At 39.0% G+C, this 23,291-nt stretch overlaps 1 protein-coding gene and 1 pseudogene across 2 annotated transcripts in view; one reads left to right on the top strand and one right to left on the bottom strand.

Annotated features, from left to right (window-relative positions):
* NECAB1 (N-terminal EF-hand calcium binding protein 1) overlaps window positions 1-23,291 on the bottom strand; it is a 192,156-nt gene that overhangs the window by 54,313 nt on the left and 114,552 nt on the right. The gene's annotated exons all lie outside the window — the stretch shown is intronic.
* Window positions 18,750-19,412, top strand: LOC106984677 (protein GUCD1-like; annotated as a pseudogene).

The raw sequence follows: 23,291 nt of genomic DNA on the forward strand, positions 1-23,291 counted from the left end.
CAAAAAGAAATAAAAGGCATCCAAATCAGCAACGAGGAGGTCAAACTTTCACTCTTTGCAAATGACATAATACTCTATGTAGAAAATCTGAGAGACTCCACTAAAAATTACTAGAACTGATACATGAAATCGGCAAAGTCACAGGATATAAAATCACCATTTGGAAATCTGTTGCATTTCTATATACCAACAATGAAGCAGCAGAAAGAGAAATCAATGAATTGACTTCATTTACAATTGCATTAAAAACCATAAAATACCTAGGAATAAACCTAACCAAAGAGGGAAAAGATCTGTACTCTGAAAACTATAGAACACTTATGAAAGAAATTGAAGAAGACACAAAGTAAAATGTCTATACTACCCAAAGCAATCTACACACTCAATGCAAGGCCTATCAAAATAACACCAGCATTTTTCACAAAGCTAGAACAAACAATTCTAAAATTTGTATGGAACCAGAAAAGACCCCAAATACTCAAAGTAATGCTGAAAAAGAAAACCAAAGCTGGAGGCATCACAATTCCAGACTTCAAGCTGTATTACAAAGTTGTAGTGATCAAGACAGTATGGTACTGGCACAAAAATAGACACATAGATCAATAGAACAGAACAGAGAACCCAGAAATGGACCCACAGCTATAAGGTCAATTAATCTTTGGCAAAGCAGGAAAGAATGGAAAAAAGACAGTCTCTTCAACAAATGGTGTTAGAGAAACTGGACAGTGATATGCAGAATGAAACTGGACCACTTCTTAAATCATACACAAAAACAAATTCCAAATGGTGAAAGACCTAAATATGAGACAGGAAACCATCAAAATCCTAGAGAAGAAAACAGGCAGCAACATCTTTGACATGGGCTGGAGCAACTTCTTACTAGACGCATCACTGTAGGCAGGGAAAACAAAAGCAAAAGTGAACTACTGGGACCTCATCAAAATAAATGGCTTCTGCACAGCAAAGGAAACAGTTAACAAAACTAAAACGTAATTGATGGAATGGGAGAAGATATTTGCAAATGACACATCAGATAAAGGGTTAGTATCCAAAATCTATAAAGAATTTATCCAACTCAACACCTAGAAAACAAACCAGTGAAGAAATGGGTAGAAGACATGAATAGACACTTTTCCAAAGAAGACATCCAGATGGCTAACAGACACATGAAAAGATGCTCAGCATCCCTCATCATCAGGGAAATACAAAGCAAAACCACAATGAGATACCACCTCACATCAGATAGCTAAAATTAACAACTCAGGAAACAACAGATGTTGCCGAGGATGTGGAGAAATGGGAACCCTCTTGCACTGTTGGCGGGAATGCAAACTGGTGCAGCCACTCTGGAAAACAGTGTGGACGTTGCTCGAAAAATTAAAAATAGAATTATCCTACAACCTAGCCATAGCACTACTAGGAATTTATCCCAAGGCTACAGGAGTGCTGATTTGTAGGGGCACATATATCACAATGCTAATAGTAGCACTACCAACAATAACCAAATTATGGAAAGAGCCCAAATGTCACTCAGATGATGAATGGATAAAGAAGTGGTATATACATACAATGGAATACTACTCGGTGATGAAAAAGAATCAAATCTTGCCATTTGCAACAATGTGGATGGAACTGGAGTGTATTATGCCAAGTGAAATAAGTCAGAAAAAGACAGGTATTATATGTTTTTACTCATATCTGGAATTTGAGAAACTTAACATAAGACATAGGGGATGGGAAGGAAAAGTAAGTTGCAAATAGAGAGGGAGGCAAACCATAAGAGAGTCTTAAATACAAAGAACTGAGGGTTGTTGGGACTGGGGGTTCAGGGAAAATGGGAGATGGCCATTGAGGAGGACATTTGTTGGGATGAGCACTGGGTGTTGTATGTAAGTGGTGAACCATAGGAATCACTGCCAAAGCCAAGACTACACTGTATACACTGTATGTTAGCTAACTTTACAATAAACTATTAAAAAAAAATTAAAAATATAACTACCCTATGACCCAGAAATTGCAGTACTACCTATTTATTCAAAGGATATACAAATACCAAGGGACACATGCACCCCAGTATTTATAGCAGCATTATCAACAATAGCCAAATCATGGAAAGAGCCCAAAATATCCATCAACTGATTAATGGATAAAGGTGTGGTATACATTACTCAGCCATCAAAAAGAATGAAATCTTGCCATTTGCAACAATGTGGATGGAGCTAGAGTGTATTATGCTAAGCAAAATAGGTCAGTCAGAGAAAGACAATTACCATTTGATTTTACTCACTTGGAATTTAAGAAACAAAACAGATGAAGATAAGGGAAGGGGGAAAAAACAGAGGCAAGCAAACCATCAGAGACTCTTAACAACAGAAAACAAACACTCAAACTACTCCTGAAGCCAATACTACATGTTAACTAATTTGAATTTAAATAAAATCTTAGAAGAAAAAAAACACAAAAGCCAACCAACAAACAAAACAAAACAAAATGTGAAGTTCACCTGCAAAAGAAATTAAAAAGTGTTTCTATTCTTGATTTATTTCTCATCAAGGATAGCACAGGGGACCCAACTTCTTGCATTCCTATTTATAACCTCTGAATTCTTTAAGCCATATCCTCTTCCAGATCATTTCATTTTCCAGACCCTCTTCAAAATTCCTTTTCAGTCTCTAACCTGATTTTATTTCCTTTTCCCTTTTTCTCCGCCAGATCTTTGTATGTATATGGGTGAAGCCACTATAAGTCTGGTTCTAGTCACCTGGGCCAATTCCCTTATTCTGCATCACAGAAGTGTAGAAACTAGAAAAATCATAACAGGAGGATTTGGAGAAGATGGCCACATTGGTGGCATAGCTTTTGAAACTCCTGGAATCCACTCATAAAGGCAGAGCAAACAGATAAGAACAACAACAAAACCCCCACCAACAACAAATACAACAAAACTAGATTTGAAGGTATTATCATGAAACTCAAATTACAAGTGGGTAGGAATAAAATCACTGACAGGCACAAAATCTGCACAGCATGGTACCACTGGGTATACGGGAAGAAACAAAGGGAAGTAATGGGCTGTGTGACAGACCTGAGGACAAAAGGACTCCAAGACAGCTAACAAATATTCACTAGAAAGCATAATTAGCTAACTTGAAAACATCAGCTAAACCTGGAAAGAGTTTTATCCAAAAGTGGGTGAACATAAATATCCTAGTAAAGCCTATAGGGCTGGAACCGTGGAGGACCCGTGGACTCTTAAAATCAACTAGCTAATACTGTAAGCTAGGAGGGCCCCACATTGAAGGGAAACTGTGGGAAGTCAAATCAAAGCTGAGCAGGACAGGGTCACAGAGATTTTAAAGAAAAGAAGATTCACTTAAAAGGAGGGGAGAGTAACAGAGCCAGGAACTCTCAGAGGGAAAGTCACTAAATTTTTTCAATACTACAAGACAGCCTCTGACAAGGGAGCTCTGTGAAGCCAGAAAAAGTATTATGTACATAGGCATCTTTTAAAAATTCAGGAAAATTAGTATTTTTTAAAGTGGGCTACAGAAAAGTATTAAGGTCTAATTTTATATAATGTATTATAAGAAAATGGAAATTAAAGAGCAGAACACCATTACTGCAGACAATGAAAGCACACCAGAAAGACAAAGTTCACAAAACAGATGAAAAGTATAACTAAGTATTTTAAAATGAGAAAAGAATGGAGAAAAGAAACTGAAAACATGAAAGAACAACAAGAATCAGATTATCTCAGAAACAAGGTGACAAAATTCAGAAAAGAATTAGACATAGAAGAAAATTATTTCAGAAATTAAGTCTAAATTAGAAGGAACACAAGAACACATAAACATAACAGATAATACCTTAATAAATAAAAATAAAAAGGAGGCAGTCCTTTAAAAATCAAAAGAAAATAAGGAAAAGCAAAAAGACTGGAGAAAAAATGACAAATATTGAAGACAAAGAATACTCAACACACTATAATAGAGTTCTTTTTTTAAAAATTTCTTTAATGGTTATTTACTTTTGAGAGAGAGAGAGAATGAGTGGGGGAGGGGCAGAGAGAGACAGAGACACAGAATCCGAAGCAGCTTCCAGGCTCTGAGCTATCAGCACAGAGCCCGATGTAGGGCTCAAACTCACGAACCGTGACCTGAGCCAAAGTTGGACACTCAACCAACTGAGCCACCCAGGTGTCCCTAGCGTTCTTAAAGAAGTACCGAAACCATTACAGGAACAGTGCCAACACTAGACTCTATTATTCAAAAATGCTTTAATTTATTTTTTTTTTGAGAGAGAGCAAGCATGAGTTGGGGAGGGGCAGAGAGATAGGGAGAGAAAGAATCCCAAGCAAGTTCCACTCTGTCAGAACAGAGTCTGACTCAGGGCTTGATATCATGACTGCGAGATTATGACCTAAGCTGATATCAAGAGTCAGATGCTTAACTGATTGAGCCACCCAGGCACCCTAAGAATGCTTTTCTGAAATATGAAGACTTGAAATTAGATATTCAAAGTGTGAAAGGTGAAATAAAATCAAGTCATGGGTGTCAAGGGTTGTAAAATGGAGTCGGAAGATCATTAAGGAGGTGAGCCTTATGCATACCATCTCATAGGTGGAACCATGAACTTTTGAACTGGGCCAAACCACAGATAATCAAGGATTCTGCAAGAACACCTATAACTTGCCACTGTATGAGACTCTTGCTTAGTGATAGCCTTAGCAACTAATTATGTTTAGGTAAGATTAGTGTTCTATACCCAACATCAATCAAAATTCTTTGTAAACAACTTATAAGGGCATTATCATTTTGTCATTAAAAATCCCTGAATCTTGCTCCCTAGGGGGACACTATTGGGATTTCTACCCAAATCTGTGTACCCCAAATGGCAATTCTTTGTTCCCAAATAAATGCTTTTGCTTATTAATTCCTGCCTATTGAGAATTTTAGATTGACCAAAGCACACCATATACCTAACAATATCAGCTCAGAACAAACATCAAGGCACATTTCTATAAAATTATTGGGCTTTAAAAGCCAAAGAAACAAATTCTTTGCGCACTTAGATATAAAGAGCAAATGACTTGTGGGGTTAAAAAAAAAAAAACAAACAAACCCAGGGGCGCCTGGGTGGCTCAGTTGGTTAAGTGACTGACTTTGGCTTGGGTCATGATCTCACAGTTCGTAGGTTCAAGCCCCACATCAGGCTGTGTGTTGACAGCTTGGAGCCTGAAGCCTGCTTTGGATTCTGGGTCTCCCTCTCTGTCTTCTTCTCCCCCGCTTGTACTCTCTCTCTCTCGCTCTCTCTCAAAAATAAACGTTAAACAATATTAAAAAAAAAACACCCAAAACTGGATCACCGTGAGACTTTCCAAAAGCAACATTTTTATGTCAGAAGAAAGTGAACTGCACCATGAGAAGGCAATCAGCAAAATCTAGACTATGAGCACCTCTCTAAAGAATTGCAGGGTTATCTGTAAATTCAAAGAGATGTTAACACACATTAAAATGGGCACAACTAAAGTAAAGATTTTAGAGACGAATATCAGTGTGATGAAACCGTAATACCATGCAAAGGAATGATTACTAGAAGAAATCTGTTTGGTCGTTATATCCAGGTGGAGAGAAGACAATTGGGACAAGGCACATGGAAGATCTGGGGGGGCTGGTAGGTTTGGGTTTTGATCTGGGTGGGGGTTTAAAGAGTGTTTGCCTATAATCATTAGGTTCTACATGTGATTTTTGTGACTTTCCTCCTTTTCATTTTATTTTTATAAAAGGTAAGATATGTGTAGGAACCAGCCTGGTAGAGATACACTAGCCTCATATTTTTGAGAGACTGTGGGAGTAGAAAGATAAGGTCTATAAAATACAGAAGTCTTTGGCAGGCACCAGGACAAGAAAATCTGTAAACACTTCCAAATTAGTAATTTTTATCACCTCTCATATACTATCTGCTCAACTGCTAGCCTGTATTTTTCTGGAGTGTAACATAGAACCAAATGTTAAATTTTTCAGTATGAAGAGCACAGAGCTATATTTACACATGATTTGGGCTAAATTTATGTTTGTTGATGTTGTTAATAAAAGATCATTAAAATTTCTTCCCCATAAATATGCTGCTTTCTACCTTATAACTCACATGCTTTTCTTTGAATATCATTTTTAAGCACATGTAATACCTCAAGGGTAACATGCACTTGTAATCTGACTCCTTCTAAACAGTGTTATGTGTCAGATGGATAGTTCTATTTTAACCACAATCTTAAAATATGTGGAGTTAGTATGTCTAAGTTACTGAATTTTTCAGAGACAAATACATCTTCAAACGTCATTTGTGATCTTTCAGCTTTCAAAGACATAATATCTTTATCTTTGGTCTAAACAAACTCTATGACAGAGGAAAAAAGAGTTTTAAAATATTAGGAGCATTTACAAACAGAATATATGGGAAATAGTAGATGCTTAATATATATGAATACTGACACATTTTTGGATTTCATTTGCATTTGTGGCTCACTTATGAATAGAATACCAAAACATTCCAGTAACTTTTTGTAAAGGAAGAAATATCACTGGTAATAGATCACTTCTTCAGAATAATAAATAGGCAAGTATTTTCACCAGTGGGACTGAAATAATTACAAATGTTGTATTTCATTAAATATGTAGTGTCATTAATTATAACATGCATCTTTTTTTTGTATTTTGTACACCACTAGGAAATAAAAATATCTGTAATTCAGTGTTATATCATCAAGTGCAAGCTTGTATCCCAACTGCATAGATATTAAAAAATGAAAAGATACACCTCTTAGAGATTGATGAAATACAGGGTTTTGCCACATTTCAATATGGTAATGACTAACAACAAGAATACAGATGATCTCTTTGTACCTTAGTTTCATCCTGTTATGTCTTTCACATTTTAAAGATATTATACTGAGAGACAACACTGAACATTTCTGCTACACAGTCAAGAAAACGGTCAATGCAAGAAGGAACTGGCTACAGGCTAAAATCACAGCCACAACTTGCCTTTCTTAAAACTGGGTTTGTGGCAAAGTCTCCTGGCTTGCTTTAGAAATATCTAGACAGGCTTAGTTGAAATCTTCATAAGCATCCAGAGGAATAAGTTAGGCATTCATGGTAGAAGTGTTTCTAGGGTATAAGGTCACTAAAGTAATGCAACTTGCTGATACATACGCACACCCTAGGTGGATTTCAAATAATAAAGACCCCCTGATTCCTAGATGATTAAAAATATATGGGGAGCTATACAGGAAACACACATAACAGAACAATGGATTATAAAAACCTACCTAGATCCTCCTTTCTAAAAAAAAGTCTTCTAGATGATTATACAGATTACTTACAATCAATTCTGAATATCTTATTTTCAAACTGGTAAATTGGAAGGTAGTACATTAAAAAATTTACTGGAAGCTCTGCTTTTGTCAACAGAACTTGTTAAATTTCCCAAAAAATACTTCTTTTACAAAATTATTAAAAGTATGACAAATACTTCAAAAGTATAGCCAAGCTTCTAAGAAAGTAAGAAAAAACCCAACAGTGCCCCAAATGAACAGGAAACAGATACACATACTATGAACAGGAAACACCCACAGACTATAATCTAGCACTGAAATCCTTGCTGTACTGTAAGCATTTCTGTAGCCAGAAGCTTCAAGTTTCAGATTGTAATAATTTTGGGGAGGAGATGAGTCAAGGTGGAGGGTTGGAATTGGAACACAGAAGTGATCATTATTGCCCATAAACAAAGGAAGACGACATTTTGTCTCAGGCTTAGCTATGAATACAAAAAATTCTTGAAAACTTATAACCAAAGCTAGTCCACATTAGAGTCTGAAGTTCAATATCTCTACCTGCAGGATCCAGGAGATCCCTAAACTGAGAGATTAATTTAAAGTACTTCTGTATTAGTAATATCCTGGGCCACCTATCATAAAAAATATATTCTCTGTTTAGGAAATACATTATCAAACCAGATTTCTCAGAATACCCAAAGATTTAATCATACAAGTATGAATTCACAGCTGAAAAAATTTCAGTCTAACCATGTATCCATATTGCACAAAGAAAAAAAGAATCCTAAAAAAGACCAGAAACATGCTTCAATGATCGAAGAAATTAAAAAAAAAAAAAAGTAGTTGAAACATGAGAAAGGAAAGAGAGATTATAACAGAAAGGCAGGCAGACTTCAAAGGAAGCAAGAAAGAACTTTGAAAAAAGGAATTAAATACTCAATGGCTAGGTTAAATATGAGATTAGATACAGATAAGGAGAGAATTAGGGAATTAGAATATAAATCTGAAGTAATTACCAAATTGAAGCACAAAGGTGGACAATATGCAATAAAAGAGACAGAGAAAGGAAAAGGATCTAACTTTCTACACAATTCTAATAGGTGGGCAAAGAAAACTGAAAAGAGGCAACAGCCGAAAATTTTGCAGCACTGAACCAGGGTATGACATCTCAGATTCTGGAATCATAGCAGATGCCAAGCAGAATAAATAAAAGAGATATCAGCACTTGAATGCAATATAATAAAACTTCTTAAATAACCGAAGTACTAATATTTTATTTTCTCTTCCCTCCTGAGGAACCTACAGCTGAAACAGCATGAATAAATCCTTGTTCCAGCTCCCTCTGGACATGCAGCTGTTACACCAGTAGATGTGCTCTTCTATCTGCCACAAGGCAGAGGAAATTCCAATCATCGGCTCTGGCTTTTAGAATTCACCACAAGTAAGTGGTGAATCTCTCCCAAAGTCCCTTAAACTCCAGGGTGCAAGTGACGAATATTTTTCATGAGTCTCTTAAAGTCCTCCACTAGCTTAGACAAATCATCTGAAATTTCATTTTAGACTTTCAGCAAATAAAGGCTATACTGGACCTTCACAATTTTTCACAGGCTATATTGGACTTTCCCCGGCTCCCTTTTAAAGTTACTGGTCCTGTATTTTTGCCTTATTTTTTCTATGATGTGTTCTTATTTTTCCTTATTGATTTACAGAGCATCTTTAAATGTTCTTGATACTAGTCCTTTGATAGCTGAGTTTTACAAATACATTCTCCTGCTTTTTGTTTTTTTTTTTCAAATTCTAAGTGCTATCTTTTTTTTTAATGTGAAATTTATTGTCAAATTGGTTTCCATATGACACCCAGTGCTCATCCCAACAGGTGCCCTCCTCAATACCCATCACCCACCCTCCCCTTCCTCCCACCCCCCATCAACCCTCAGTTTGTTCTCAGTTTTTTAAGAGTCTCTTATGCTTTGGCTGTCTCCCTCTCAGTGCTATCTTTTGAAGTATAGATCTTCTTGAATATATTAAAGTGAAAGTGATCAGTTATACAATATTCTAGATATATTACTGTGTTCTAAATCTTGTTTATGAAATCTTACTTTATGGCAAAGTTACATTTTCTAATATAAAAAAACCTCTTAAATCTTTACTCTTTTTCCATACTTTTTTTGCCAAAACTATCACAAGTTAGATTTCTACAGATCTTCTATTGGTTTGAAGATATACAATTTCTGTTGTACATTGATTTTTTCTTGCTGAACTGTCTTATTCATTCCTCCTAGAATGATGATTCTATGTTTTAACTTCTCACTCAATTCTTGGTCTCTTAATCTCATATTTTCTAGACTTTTGTCTCTTTGAACCATATTCTGTGTGATATCTTCAATTCTACCTTCAAGTTCCCTTATTCTCTTTCCCACTGTATCTAATCTACTTTTAAACTGGTATCCTGATGTTTTAATTTCAGTTATTATATGTACTTCACTCATACCAATTGTTTTGGTTCTTTCTCAAAATTTCTTGGTCTTTTTTGTATACTCTTGCCCAATTTCTCACATTTTTAACCCCACCATAAACTTATATGAATATATTAATATATTTATTCCCTGATATTTTCAGTGTATACAGTTTTGGACTATGAGTTGAAACATTTTTATAATATTGCTACATATTATTTGCAAGATTAATCTTTGAAACTTATTGGACAAGATTAAAAGAAGATTAAAAGAGGATTTTTGATTTTATTTTTGTCTAGTTCCTAGAGGTACCTTATTTTGGAATAATTTTAAATTAAATTCTTAGCTTGAGGCTACTCCCACTATACCCCACTACACAGGAAGTTTAAATGTGGCTTGAAAATTCACGAGGGCTGACTTGTAGTTATAATTCTCGGCTACCCTTTGTTTATTCAGTGCGGAGGATAATTAGAGGTAATTTTCCTTGTTGTAAAGAGTGAAACTCTTTGGGTTCCAAGTTTATGCAGTTAGTCTCTTATTGGAATTCTTAACATGCAGATGGGTCTCTTGGACAGCCTCCTTGGGAGCATGGCTGGGCTTTCTCTCTTTCTCGTGTTGTTCTTTAAGTCTCAAAAAGTCAAGTAAAAGGTCACTGGGTTAAAGCCAGCTTCCCAGAACTGCTTATTTCTTTGAGGTCCGTCTTTCACTTAGATATTGGCCTATCAGGAACCTTTACTTTCTTTCCAGGTAATTGACACATTTATGAATTAAAAAAGTATATTGTGCCCATCATTTTTATTTTGTATAAATAAGAGGATTTTTCAAGGAACTATTACTCCAGTACTGCCATAACAGATGTCACTAATTACTTTCTACGAATTACTTTATGTAAGCCTCACAAACTTATCAAAAATTAAGTAAGGTCTTAAGGTCATAAGTTTTGACTTTTTTGTTCATGAATAATAATTGGTCTATGAGAAAAAAATTAACAAAAACCAACTTTACTTTAAAAACCTGTTGACTCTTATCATGCAAACCTACATATATAGACTAAAGTTGCTTAAAAGTTAGGACACGTTTTCTGTAGACACAGCAATATTAAAACTTTAAATTAAAAAGATAAATAACTTTCACTTTTAATGTGACAATTTGGTCACTATAAATCAGAAAATACAGATAAACAATGTAAGATGTTAAAATGATTATTCTAGGACTTCCAGGGAATATGGCAGAGTAGAAGGACCCTAAACTCACCTCGTCCCACAGATAAAACTAAATAACACTCACATCAGTGCAAATAACCAGGAAAACAATCTGAATGCTGGCAGAACAAACTCCCGAACTAAATGTAGAGAAGAAGCCACGATGAAGAGGGTACGGAGTATACAGTGGGGAGCTATTCTGGCCACCTGAGGGAGGGAGCAATGAGCACAGAGAGCGGCAAGAAACAGACTATCACACTGGGGAGCCTGCATAGGGAAGAAGAATTCCCACAGCATCTGGCTTTGGAAATCAGTGGGGCCGAGTTCTGTGAATTCTTAGAACAAGCAATACTTAGAACCTAGAACTTTAAAAATCAGGAGGCTCAGCTCTGGGAGAGCCCAGAGGGCCACAGAAAGTGGAGTCCCTACCCTTAAAGACATAGCACAACAAACAGCTCTTCTACACAGAACCAGCAGCTTGAAAAATGCTTGGGGTACACAGGAGGGAGAGTTAGTTACTAACCTCAGAGTTTGCTGAGGGACTTCTACAGGAATAAAAAGGTGGCAGGCACCATTTCCTTCCCCTGCCCCCAGCATGGTGCTGGCATTCACTACCTAACTTGCTTACCCTATACTCCACCCTTGCCAGCTAGAGCTACCTCGGTACTCTGTGGGTCCTCTCCCCCAGAAGATAGGCACAAACCTTGCCAACACCATGTCTCCCCACCTCCCAAGGAGGATGTACACACCTTGTTAAAACTACACTTCATGACCCCACTTTGTGGAGTGGCCTAGCTGGTCAGGTCTCTCCAGTAGCTGCATGTCCCAGGGGGAAAAGGACCAGCACATGCAGCTTGCAGTACTCCACACCTATACACACACACCTTGTAGAGCACCCTGGCTGGCTGGGTCTTCACAGTGGCTGGTCCTATCCTATGAAGAGGATCAGTGCCACCTTCTTAAAAGTGCCTGCCCTGCCCACTACTTTCAAGAGCAACAGACACAGCTAACTTTTCCTAACAGAGACAGACACAGATTGTTAGGCAAAATGCAGAGACAGAGGAATATGTTCCAAATGAAAGGAAAGACAAAATTGCAGCTAGAGGCTAAGGGCTAAAGTGAAAGTGAGATAAGTAATATGCCTAATAGAGAATTTAAAGTAATGGTCATAAAGATACTCACTGGACTCGAGAAAAGAGTGAAGAACCTTAGTGAGACCCTAAACACAGAGATAAAAAAGAATCAATCAGAAATGAAGAATATACTAATCGAAGTTAAAAGTATATTTAATGGAATAGAGGAAGGCTAGGGGAAGCAGAGAAATGAATTAATGACCTGGAAGACAGAGTAATAAAAAGTAATTGAGCTAAGTGAGAGAAAAAATAATTATGCTAAATGACAATAGACTTAGGAAACTCAATGACTCCATCAAGCATAATATTATTCCCATCATAGGGATCCCAGAAGAAGATATAAAAGAGGGTAAAATTTTATTTGAAGAAATAATATCTGAAAACTTCCCTAATCTGAAGAAACAGATATTCAGATCCAGAAGGCACAGAGATTCTCCAACGAAATCACTACAAGGTCAACACCAAAACATAGTAATTAATATGGAAGAAAGTAGTGAGAAAGAAAAAAATTTAAAATTAGCAAGAGAAAAGAAGACAGTTACATACAAGGGAAACCCCATAAAGCTATCAGCAGATTTTTCAGCAGAAACATTGCAGGCCAGAAGGGAATGGTATGATAACATTCAAAGTGCTTATAATCTGCAACCAAAAATACTTTATCCAGCAAGGCTATTATTCAGAATAGAAGGAGAGATAAAGTGTTTCTCAGACAAACAAAAACTAAAGGAGTTCATGACCACTAAATCAGCCTTATAAGAAATATTAAAGGGTACTCTTTGAGTGAAAAGGAAAGACTATAACTGAGAATATGAAAAGTAGGAGACATGGAAGAAGTAAAAATAAGTATTTCTGTAAAATCAGTCAAGAGATTCATAAAATCAAAGAATGTAAAAAAGGAAACCATTTACTTAAAACATAGAGGGGAAAAGAATAAAGAATGTGTTCAAACTTAAGAAACCATCAACTTCATATAGACTGCTATATGCAGAAGATGTCATATACAAACCTAATGGGTAACCACAAATTAAAAAACCAGCAATAGATATGCAAAGAATAAAGAGAAAGGAATCCAAGTATATCATTAAGGAATCTCAACAAACCATGAAAGAAAGCAAGAGAAGGAACAGAGAAAAGCTTAAAAAAGCAACAAAACAATTTTAAAAATGGCAGTAAATACATATCAATAACTACTTTGAGTGTAAATGGACTATAGGCTCTAATCAAAAGGCACTGGGTAACAAAGTGGATAAAAAAACACGACCCGTCTATATGCTGCCTACAAGAGACTTGTTTCAGACCTAATGACACCTGCAGGTTGAAAGTGAGGAGATAGAGGAACACTTATTATGTAAATGGATGTGAAAAGAAAGCCATGGTAGAAATATTTATATCAGATAAAATAAACGTTAAAAACAAAGATGGTAACTCTTGTTACCAAAGACAAAGAAGGGCACCAAATAGTAATAAACAGGACAAACAAAATGATATAACAATTATACATATTTATGCACCCAACATGAAAGCACCCAAATATATAAGAGTTAATAAACATAGAGTAACTAATCAATAGTAACACAATAATAGTAATGAACTTTAACATCCCACTTACATCAATGGACAGAGCATCCTAACAGAAAATCAACAAGGAAAACAGTGGCTTTGAATGACACACTGGACCGGAGGGACTTAACAGATGTATTCAAAACATTCCATCCTAAAACAGCAAAATACACATACTTTTCAAGTACACATGGAAAAGTCTCCAGAATAGATCACCAAAACAAGTTACAATAAATTCAAAAATATCAAAGTCATACCATGCATCATTTATGACCACAGCCTATAAAATTAGAAATAAACGACAAGAAAAAAACTGTAAAGACTACAAGTACATGGAGGTTAATTACATGCAACTAAACAATTAGTGAGTCAATCAATCAATCAATCAAAAAAGACATAAAAAGTTACATGGAACCAGCGGTCCAAAATCTTTGGGAGGCAGCAAAAGCAGTTCTAAGAGGGAAGTTTATGACAATACAGGCCTACCTCAGGAACAAGAAAAATTTCAAATAAATAATCCAACCTTACACCTAGAGGAGCTAGAAAAAGAACAAACAAAACCTTGAATAAGCAGAAGGAATGAAATAATAAAAAACAGAGCAGAAATAAATGATATAGAAACTAAAAAAAAAAAAAACAACAAAAAAACAAAAACAAAAAAACAATGGCACAGATCAATACAACCAGTAGCTAGGTCTTTAAAAGGATCAGCAAAATTGAAAAAAATTTGTCCAGGGGCACCTGGGTGGCTCAGTCACTTAAGCATCCAACTTTGGCTCAGGTCATAATCTCATGGTTTGTGGGTTTGAGCCCCATGTCAGGCTCTGTGCTGACAACTCCGAGCCCAGAGCCTACTTTGGATTCTGTGTCTCCCCCTCTCTCTGCCCCTCTCCGGCTCTTGCTCTATCTGTCTCTCTTAAAAATAAATACATTAAAAAAAATTTTTAAAGATAAACTTTAGCCAGACTCATAAAAAAAGACAGAGAGGCCTCAAACAAATCACTAATGAAAGAGAAGAAATAAAAACCAACACCACAGAAATACAGACAATTGTGAGGGAATGTTATGAAAAATTACAAGCAAACATGGATAAATTCCTAGAAACACATAAGCTACCAAAATTGAGTCAGGAAGAAATAGAAAATTTGAACAGACCGATTACCAGCAATACAATTGATTCAGTAATCAACTTTCAATAAACAAAAGTCCTGGACCAGATGGCTGCCAGGTGAATTCTACCAAACATTTAAAAGAAGAGCTAATACCTATTCTTCTCAAACTGTTCCAAAAAGTAGAAGAGGAAGGAAATATTCCAAATTCATTCTGTGAGGCTAGCATTACCCTGATACCAAAACCAGATAAAGACACCACAAAAAAGAGAATTACAGGCCAATGTCTCTGATGAACAACAGAACATATTTGCAAATGGCATATCAGATAAAGCATTATTAGTATCCAAAACATATAAAGACTTTTTAAAACTCAACACCTAAAAACACAAATATTCCAATTAAAAACTGGGCAGAAGACATGAACAGGTATTTCTCCAAAGAAGACATCTAGAAGGCCAACTGACACATGAAAAAATGCTCAACATAACTCATCATGAGGAAAATGCAAATCAAAACCACAAAGAGATATCACCTCACACCTGTCAGAGTGATAAAATCAAAAACACAAGAAATAACAAGTGTTGGAGAGGATGTGGAGGAAAAGGAACCTTTGTGCACTGTTGCTGGGAATGTAAACTGTAGAAAACAGTAGTGAAGTTCTTTGAAAAGTTAAAAATAGAACTACCCTATAATCCAATAATTCCACTACTGGGTATTTACCCCCAAAATACAAAAGCACTAATTCAAAGGGATACATGTACCCTTATGTTTATTGCAGCATTACTCACAATAGCCAAAATATGGAAGCAGCCCAAGTGTCCATCAATAGATGAATGGGTATAGAAGATATGGTGTGTGTGTGTGTGTGTGTGTGTGTGTGTGTAAAATGGAATATTACTCCACCATAAAAAGAATGAAATCTTGCCATATTCAACATCATGAATGGAGCTAGAGAGTATTATGCTAAGCAAATTAAGTCAGAGAAATACAAATACCATATGATTTCACTTATATGTGGAATTTAAGAAATAAAACAAATGAGTAAAGAAAAAAAGTGAGAGACAAACCAAGAAACAGACTCTTAACTACAGAAAACAAACCAGTAGGTAGCAGAGGGGAGTTGGGTGGAAGGATGGGTGAAATAGATGATGGGGATTAAAGACCATACTTATCATAATGAGCACTGAGTAATGTATAGAATTATTGAATCACTATATTATACAACTGAAATTAACATAACACTGTTAACTATACTGGAATTAAAATGAAAACTTAGAAAAAATTATTATTCTAAAGCTGTATTGTTGTGGTACAAATCTATAAATTTACTAAAAGTTATTTAACCATACACTTATTGGTGAATTTTATGGTATGTAAATTATGCCTGAAGCTATTAAACCATCTATAATATATTGTTTCTTTTCTTTTTAAAAAATTTTTTTAATGTCTTATTTTTGAGAGCAAGAGAAATAGAGAGACAGAGTATGAGTGGGGGAGGGGCAGAGAGAGAGGGAGACACAGAAATTGAAGCAGGCTCCAGGCTCTGAGCTGTCAGCACAGAGCCCAACACAGGGCTCGAACTCATGAACCATGAGATCATGATCTCAGCCAAAGTCAGACATTTAACCAACTGAGCCACCCAGGCGCCCTTGTTTATTCTCTAAAAACAATTATTTTTAAAAATTTTAAAAACTTTTAAATTTTAAAAGTTTAATTTTTAAATTTTAAATTTTAAATTTTAAAATTTTAAAAATTTTAAAAAAAATTTATTTTTAATCAGATATTTGTACTTAAAAATGCATATATCTTTTCATGCCTATAAATACTCATTTGAAATATATATATTTAAAACAACTTTAATGTTTATTTATTTTTGAAGGAGAGAGAGAGACAGCTCCAGTCTCTGAGCTGTCAGCATAGCCCAATGTGGGGCTTGAGCTCACAAATTGAGTTCATGACCAGAGCTGAAGTGGGACATTTAACCAACTGAGCCACCCAGGTACCCTCTCCAATATAATTTTTAATGGCTAAATGGTATTTTCTATTATATTCATAATTTATTCATCCAATTCCATATTGTTGGACACTTGGGTTGTTTATAACAAAAACTAGAAATTATATGATGAACATGCTTCACACATATGCTTAATTATTTCCTTAAGCTAATTTCTAGGAGTGAAATTACCAAGTGTTTGTAGTTTTTTGTAAATTTTCCAACACATACAGTCCCATTATTGTGTTTGAGAGTCTTCATTTCCCTGTGTTTTTGAATAATGGGCATTACTATACTTTTTGACTGATAAACGTATATTTGAGTTTCAATTTAATTTATATTTGACCATTGATAAGCTTGGACATTCATAGAATATAAACTATAATGTGTGTGTATTATACATACATGGAGAGAGTAGGAAAACCCCTTTACATTTGTAAGCAGATAATTCAATTTATTCCTTTTCTACATATACCTCATTAGTGATATGTCTTGTACAGAGCAATTTCTATGAAATTTCAAGAAACAGGCAACTGTGGCATATTAGAAATAGAATGGGCTTTGAAATAAGAGACTGCAGGGGCATCTGGGTGGTTCAGTCGGTTCAGCTTCTGGCTCTTGATCTCAGCTCAGGTCATGATCTCATGGTTGGTGAGATCAAGCCCCTCATCTGGCTCTGCACTGATGGCATGGAGCTTGCTCGGGATTCTCTCTGCCCCTCCCCTGCTCACGCTCTCTCTCACTCTCTCTCAAAAATAAATAAATAAACTTTATTTAAAAAAATCACACAATCCAGTGTTTTAAGTTTATTTATTTTGAAAGGGGGGTGCCCAAGTAGGAGAGGGGCAGAGGGGAGGGGGGGAGAGAGAGAGAGAGAGAGAGAGAGAGAGAGAGAGAGAGAGAGAGAGAGAGAGAATATATCCCAAGAAGGCTCCAGGCTGTCAGCTCAGAGCCAGACAAGCGGCTTGATCTCACCAACTGTGAGATCATGACCTGAGCTGAGACCAAGAGTCAGAAGCTCAGCCACACACAAAGCCGATGTGGGGCTTGATCTGATGAACCGTGAGATCATGACCTGTGCTGAAATCAAGAGTAGGATGCTTAACCGACTGAGCCATCCAGGCACCCCTCTGGTTTTTTATTCTTGAAAGAATCAGTAGGAAAGTCACCTTAGCAAGGTGGCATAGTAAGAAGCCTTGAGCCCTCCTCCTTGCATAGACAAGGATTTAGCAACAACTCACAGACAAATCCGAAAACTAATCAACGTCTCCTGCACCCTGGGCATACATAAAACCAGGTTCACTGAAGCCACTGGTGGGGACGCTTTCTTGCCAGAGTCCGTAGCCCTGGAACAGCACTACATGATCAGGATTAGTTTACAGCTTTTCTCAGTAGAGGTAAAAGGATTGGTCTGTGTATCTAGCGCTGCAACTTTGCAAGAGGACTCTCCAAAGGACTGGCTTCTGTCTTGCCAGTCTTGGCGCTCTGGCAGGCCTGGCACAGGCTAGCTACCTGGTGAAAACCGAAATAGATCCTCCATGGATCATCTGCCATGCTCCGCACGGACTGAGCGGATGAAAATCCCAGCTCTCAGCCTCCACCTGAAGAGGGAAAGAGTGTTCCATGCATCTAGCGCTCCAACTTCTCCACGGCTTCCCACAACAGTTATTCAAGTTGAAATGAAAGAACACGAAATAGCAACCGCAGAGCATCAGAGACTCACTAATAAAGGTAAATGTCGCATACAAGAGGCTATATTACTGTAATAGTGGTAGGTAAGTCATTTTTAATTCTAGCATAAAAGTTAAAAGAGGCCTTCTCTTCCCCGGCCCCCCAGCAAGTGGCGGTGGCGGCGGCAGAGGAACCTGACATGCACCGGCCCCACTCCTGCCCCGGTCAAAGCCGAAGCTGCAGCGGGCGCCCCAGGCGGGGGCCGCGGGCGCCCCGCGCGGCCCGGGTTATGGGGGCGGAGGCAGAGGGGACGCCGCTGGCACCCGGAGACTTTGTGCAGCTGTCCGTGCCCATCATCCAGCAGCTCTACCCCTGGGACTGCGGCCTGGCCTGCTCCAAGATGGTGCTGCGGTGCCTGGGCCAGCTGGGCGAAAGTGAGTTCGAGAGCGCCCTGCAGGAGCCGCGACTAACCAGGGGCATCTGGACTACTGACATGGCCTACCTAATGCGCCACTGTGGCGTGAGGCACCGTTTCTGCACGCAGACCCTGGGCGTTGACAAGGGCTACAGGAAGCACTTTGACACAGAGGAGACCCGGGTGAACTAGGTGTTTGCACAAGCCAAGGCCTGCAAGGTGCCGGTGGAAAAATGCACAGTGAGCATGCAGGATATCCAGGAGCACCTGGCACAGGGCCACGTGGCTATCGTGCTGGTGAACTCTGGGGTGTTGCACTGCGACCTCGGCTCCGGTCCTGTCGCCTACCGCTGCTTCGCCCCCAGCGGCCGCCGCTGCTTCTGCCGGACCCCTGACCACCAGGGCCGCTTCACTGTGCTGCCTGGCTGCAACTGGGGCACTGGCTGCATCTTCTACAACAACCCAGCCTGTGCTGACCAAATGTGCGGCACCAGCATCAGTAACTTCGAGGAAGCCAGAACCACTTATGGCACATAAGCCCATGTGACAAAGCCCCAGGGAAGTCTTGGAGCCCAAGGCGTGCCTGCTTTGCCCACCAGCGTTGCGCGTGTCATCACATCGCTTACCCCGCACACCTGCTGGTTGCTGGAGGCCTCCGCAGAGCATCTGAGTAGAGCTTCCCCGGGGACCCCAGGCCTGACTCCAACCATGCCCAGGGGACCTCCACAGTCCCCTCTGTTGCCTGCAAACCAGACCCAGGTGGAGAAGCCTGACATCGCCTCCCCACAGACCTGGGTGCCGAGCCCTGGAGAAGCCGCCTGTCAGGATGGCATCGGTGTGTTTGGAGACCATGTAGCCAACCCCGGCTCCCAGGGCTGGGGACTCCTCCCAGGGGGACTCCCCCCTGTCCCCCAGAAGTGCTATAGACCTCCTCCCTGTGCCCTTTGGTGAATGCTGCCACTCCCTCCCGCCTCCCCGTGGGTCCAAGTTCCTGTGGCTGGTTGTCAGGCCTCTGGGCCCTCAGGAGGGCTGGGCCTCAGGCCAAAAGGACCCTGAACCTCACCCCGCACCCTCCAGGTACTATAGCATTGTGGGGTGGAGGGCCCTGAGGGGAGGAGACAGGGCCCTGGCTCTTCCTGGCTGGCAGTGCTGAATATACTCTGAGAATGCCTGACCCTGAGGGCCAAGAACAGCCACTTGAGTCCCAAAGTCCCACCCCCCCCAACCCATGAGGCCTCCTGACACTAGCCTAAGCCCTGACAGTGGGGCCCATTCTCTGGGTATAGGGAGCCCCAAGCCTCACGGTGCTGGAGGTGCTGGGGTGCTAGGGCCTGCACTCCTGAGGCAGTGGGGGGGATAGCCTGTGGCCTCCCACCCACCCCAGTGTTCATGCCAGGACATTTTGCACAGAACACTGGGTCTCTTTTTTCTTGACAGAGAAGGGTAATACCCGCCCAGAATCACACAGCACTGCACGTAGCATGGACCATTTGTTTTTTGTTGTTGGTGTTGGTTTTTTTGAGATTTAAGCTTTCGCTTGTGGGGAGTGAGGGTCACCCTCAAGTAAGACAATAATAGTGAGATTCAGGGACTTCAGAACCACGGACACCTCTGTTCAGAGGGCAGATAAGCCTGCCCAAGTTCTCTTTCAAAGAGAAAGCGACTCACAGCTGGTGGGCTGAGTGCCAGGACCCCTCACCTTATAGACAAAATCCGGCCATCAGTCTGGGGAGAGTATATCCAGGACAGTGGTGGGGCTGGGTCTTGAATGCAGGTCTGTACCTAAAAACTAAGGGAAATGGATCATTCCCAAAGGGGCTGAGGACACCCACCCCTCGTGAGCGGTCATTGGCAAGGGAGCAAGGCTGCCCCAAGAGCCACACGGCAGCTGCCATCCCTCCGGACCGCAAACCATGCTCAGCATCTGCTCCCACCAGCTGGCTGGCGCCCCCCCACCACGGCTGCTCTGAGGGGCAGAGGTGGGCTCTGTTTATGAGGGCCGTCAGACCACCCAGCCGAATCGCTCCTCGGCACCAGATGCAGCCTTTGGCCGAGACGGAGGCGCTATTAGCTGGTTAGCTAACAGGTCAGCCAGCCTGGTTTCAGAGACTAGCATTGCCTTCAGACTGGTCTCGTCTCTTTTGCCTTGATGCGGGGTGGCCCAAGATCCCAGGGAACTCTGGTGTCATGCCCAGGAGCACCATGTGTGGCAGCTGAGGTTTGGGCGTCCTCAGGAAGGGTCTGGCTAAAATTGTGGTAAGAATGGATGCATCAAGGAAGGCAATGAGGAAGTGAAGCTTTGGACCACTGGTGGGGCCGTCATGGAGAGCGGCCTCCAAGGAGAGTGGTCACAGCACCTCAGTCCATCGTGCGACATTTAGAAACACTTAGTCCCTGGGCAGGCCACAAGTTAGAGGTCACCCATCTGGCAGATTAACAAGAAAGCTACCTGTGCCTGAGACGGTGCCATCTGCCGGGGGAGGGTCATGGGGGTAGGATGCAAACCACACTACGTTGTGTTCTTGCACATGGCATGAAAATAAGGCTGGAGAGAGCCCAGACTTCAGGAACTTCTGCCCATAGCATGTGGCACCCATGACCCCTGTCCATATGCTAGGGGCCCAGCGAAGCCACACTGGACGGTTGGTTTTGTTCACTGCAGCCACACAGGGACAAAAGGGATTTTTTGCATCGCAGAGATTTTATATATATACATATACATATTCATATTCATATTCATATTCATATACATATATCTATATTGTTTATAATGAACCACTCTCAATAAACATTATTCTCACTACAAAATGAAAAAAAAAGTTAAAAGAGAAAGTATTACAATAGAACTGTAACCAAAATACATTAAAAGATACACAGTATGAATGCACATAAATTGTGACAGTAACAACATGTGGGTGGGAGGAGAAGCTAAAGTGTAGAGTTTTTGTATGTGATTAAACTTATCTTTTTAAAACAGACTGCTATAATTATAAGACGTTTTATGTAAGCCCTAAGATATCCATCAAAATAATACCTATAAATGTTACACAAAGAAAAAGAGAAAGCAAAGCCTATTAATACCAAAAAGAAGTCAAAAAAAATATAAGGGAAGACAGCAAGAGGACAAAACAGACAAAGGAACAAGGCTAACAGAAAACAACAAAATGGCAATAGTAAATCTTTCCCTATCAATGATGGCTTTACATATAAATGGATTAAATTCCCTAATAAAAACGCATAATATGCCTGAATGGATTAAAACAAAACAAAACAAAACAAAATGCACAAATTGCTCTATAGGAAACTCATTTCAGCTTTAAGGACACACACAGGCTGAAAGTGAGAAGATGGAAAAATATATTACAGGGAAATGGTAACCCAAAGAGAGGAGTGGGTACACTTACACCACACAAAGTAAACTTCAATTCACAAATTCTCTCAAGAGACAAAGGATATTATACAATGATAAAACAGTCAATCCACCAGAAAGAAATAACAGTTATAAACTGTATATGCATTCAACATCAGATCACCTAAATGTATAATGTAAACACTGACAGAACTGAAAGGAGAAATAGACAAAAACATAATAATAGGACACTTCAATAACGCACTTTCTAAATGGACAGAACACTCACACAGTAAGGAACCAGAAGATCTGAACCACACTATAGATCAAATGGACATACAGACATATTCAGAACATTCCATCCAACATCAGGAGAACGCACAGTCTCTTCAAACACATAAATATCCTCCAGGGAAAATCATATGCTGGACCATAAAAGACGTCATAATTTTAAAAAGATCGAAATCATATCAAGTACCTTTTCTAACCACAGTGGTGGAAATCATTAACAGGAGAAAAACTGGAAGACTCACAAATATGTGCAACTTAACACATTCCTGAATAACCAGTGGGTCAAAGTAGAAATTAAAAAAAAAAAGTGAGACTAATTAAAACAGAAACACAATATACCAAAACTTATGGAATGTGAAAAAAAGCAGTTCTAAGAGGAAAATACGTTGTTCTAAACATCTACATAGAAGATAGATATCAAATAAACAACCTAACTTTATACTTCAAAGCGCTAGAAAAAGAACAAGCTATGATTAAATTTAGCAGAAGAAAGAAAATAAAGATTAGAGCAGAGATAAGTGAAATAGAGGATAGCAAAATAATAGAAAATTAACAAAACTCAGAAATGGTTTTCTGAAAAGAAACAAAAGTGATGAACACTTAGCTAGTTGAGAGAAAGAGAGAGAGAGAGAGAGAGAGAGAGAGAGAAGACTCAAATAAATAAAACCAGAAATAAAGAAGAGACATAATGGATGTCACAGAAATATAAAGGATCATAAGAGACTAGTATGAATATACGCCAACAAATTGGATGACCTAGAAAAAATGGATAAATT

This window comes from Acinonyx jubatus, chromosome F2, assembly GCF_027475565.1.
Source record: "Acinonyx jubatus isolate Ajub_Pintada_27869175 chromosome F2, VMU_Ajub_asm_v1.0, whole genome shotgun sequence".
Classification (NCBI taxonomy): Eukaryota; Metazoa; Chordata; class Mammalia; order Carnivora; family Felidae; genus Acinonyx; species Acinonyx jubatus.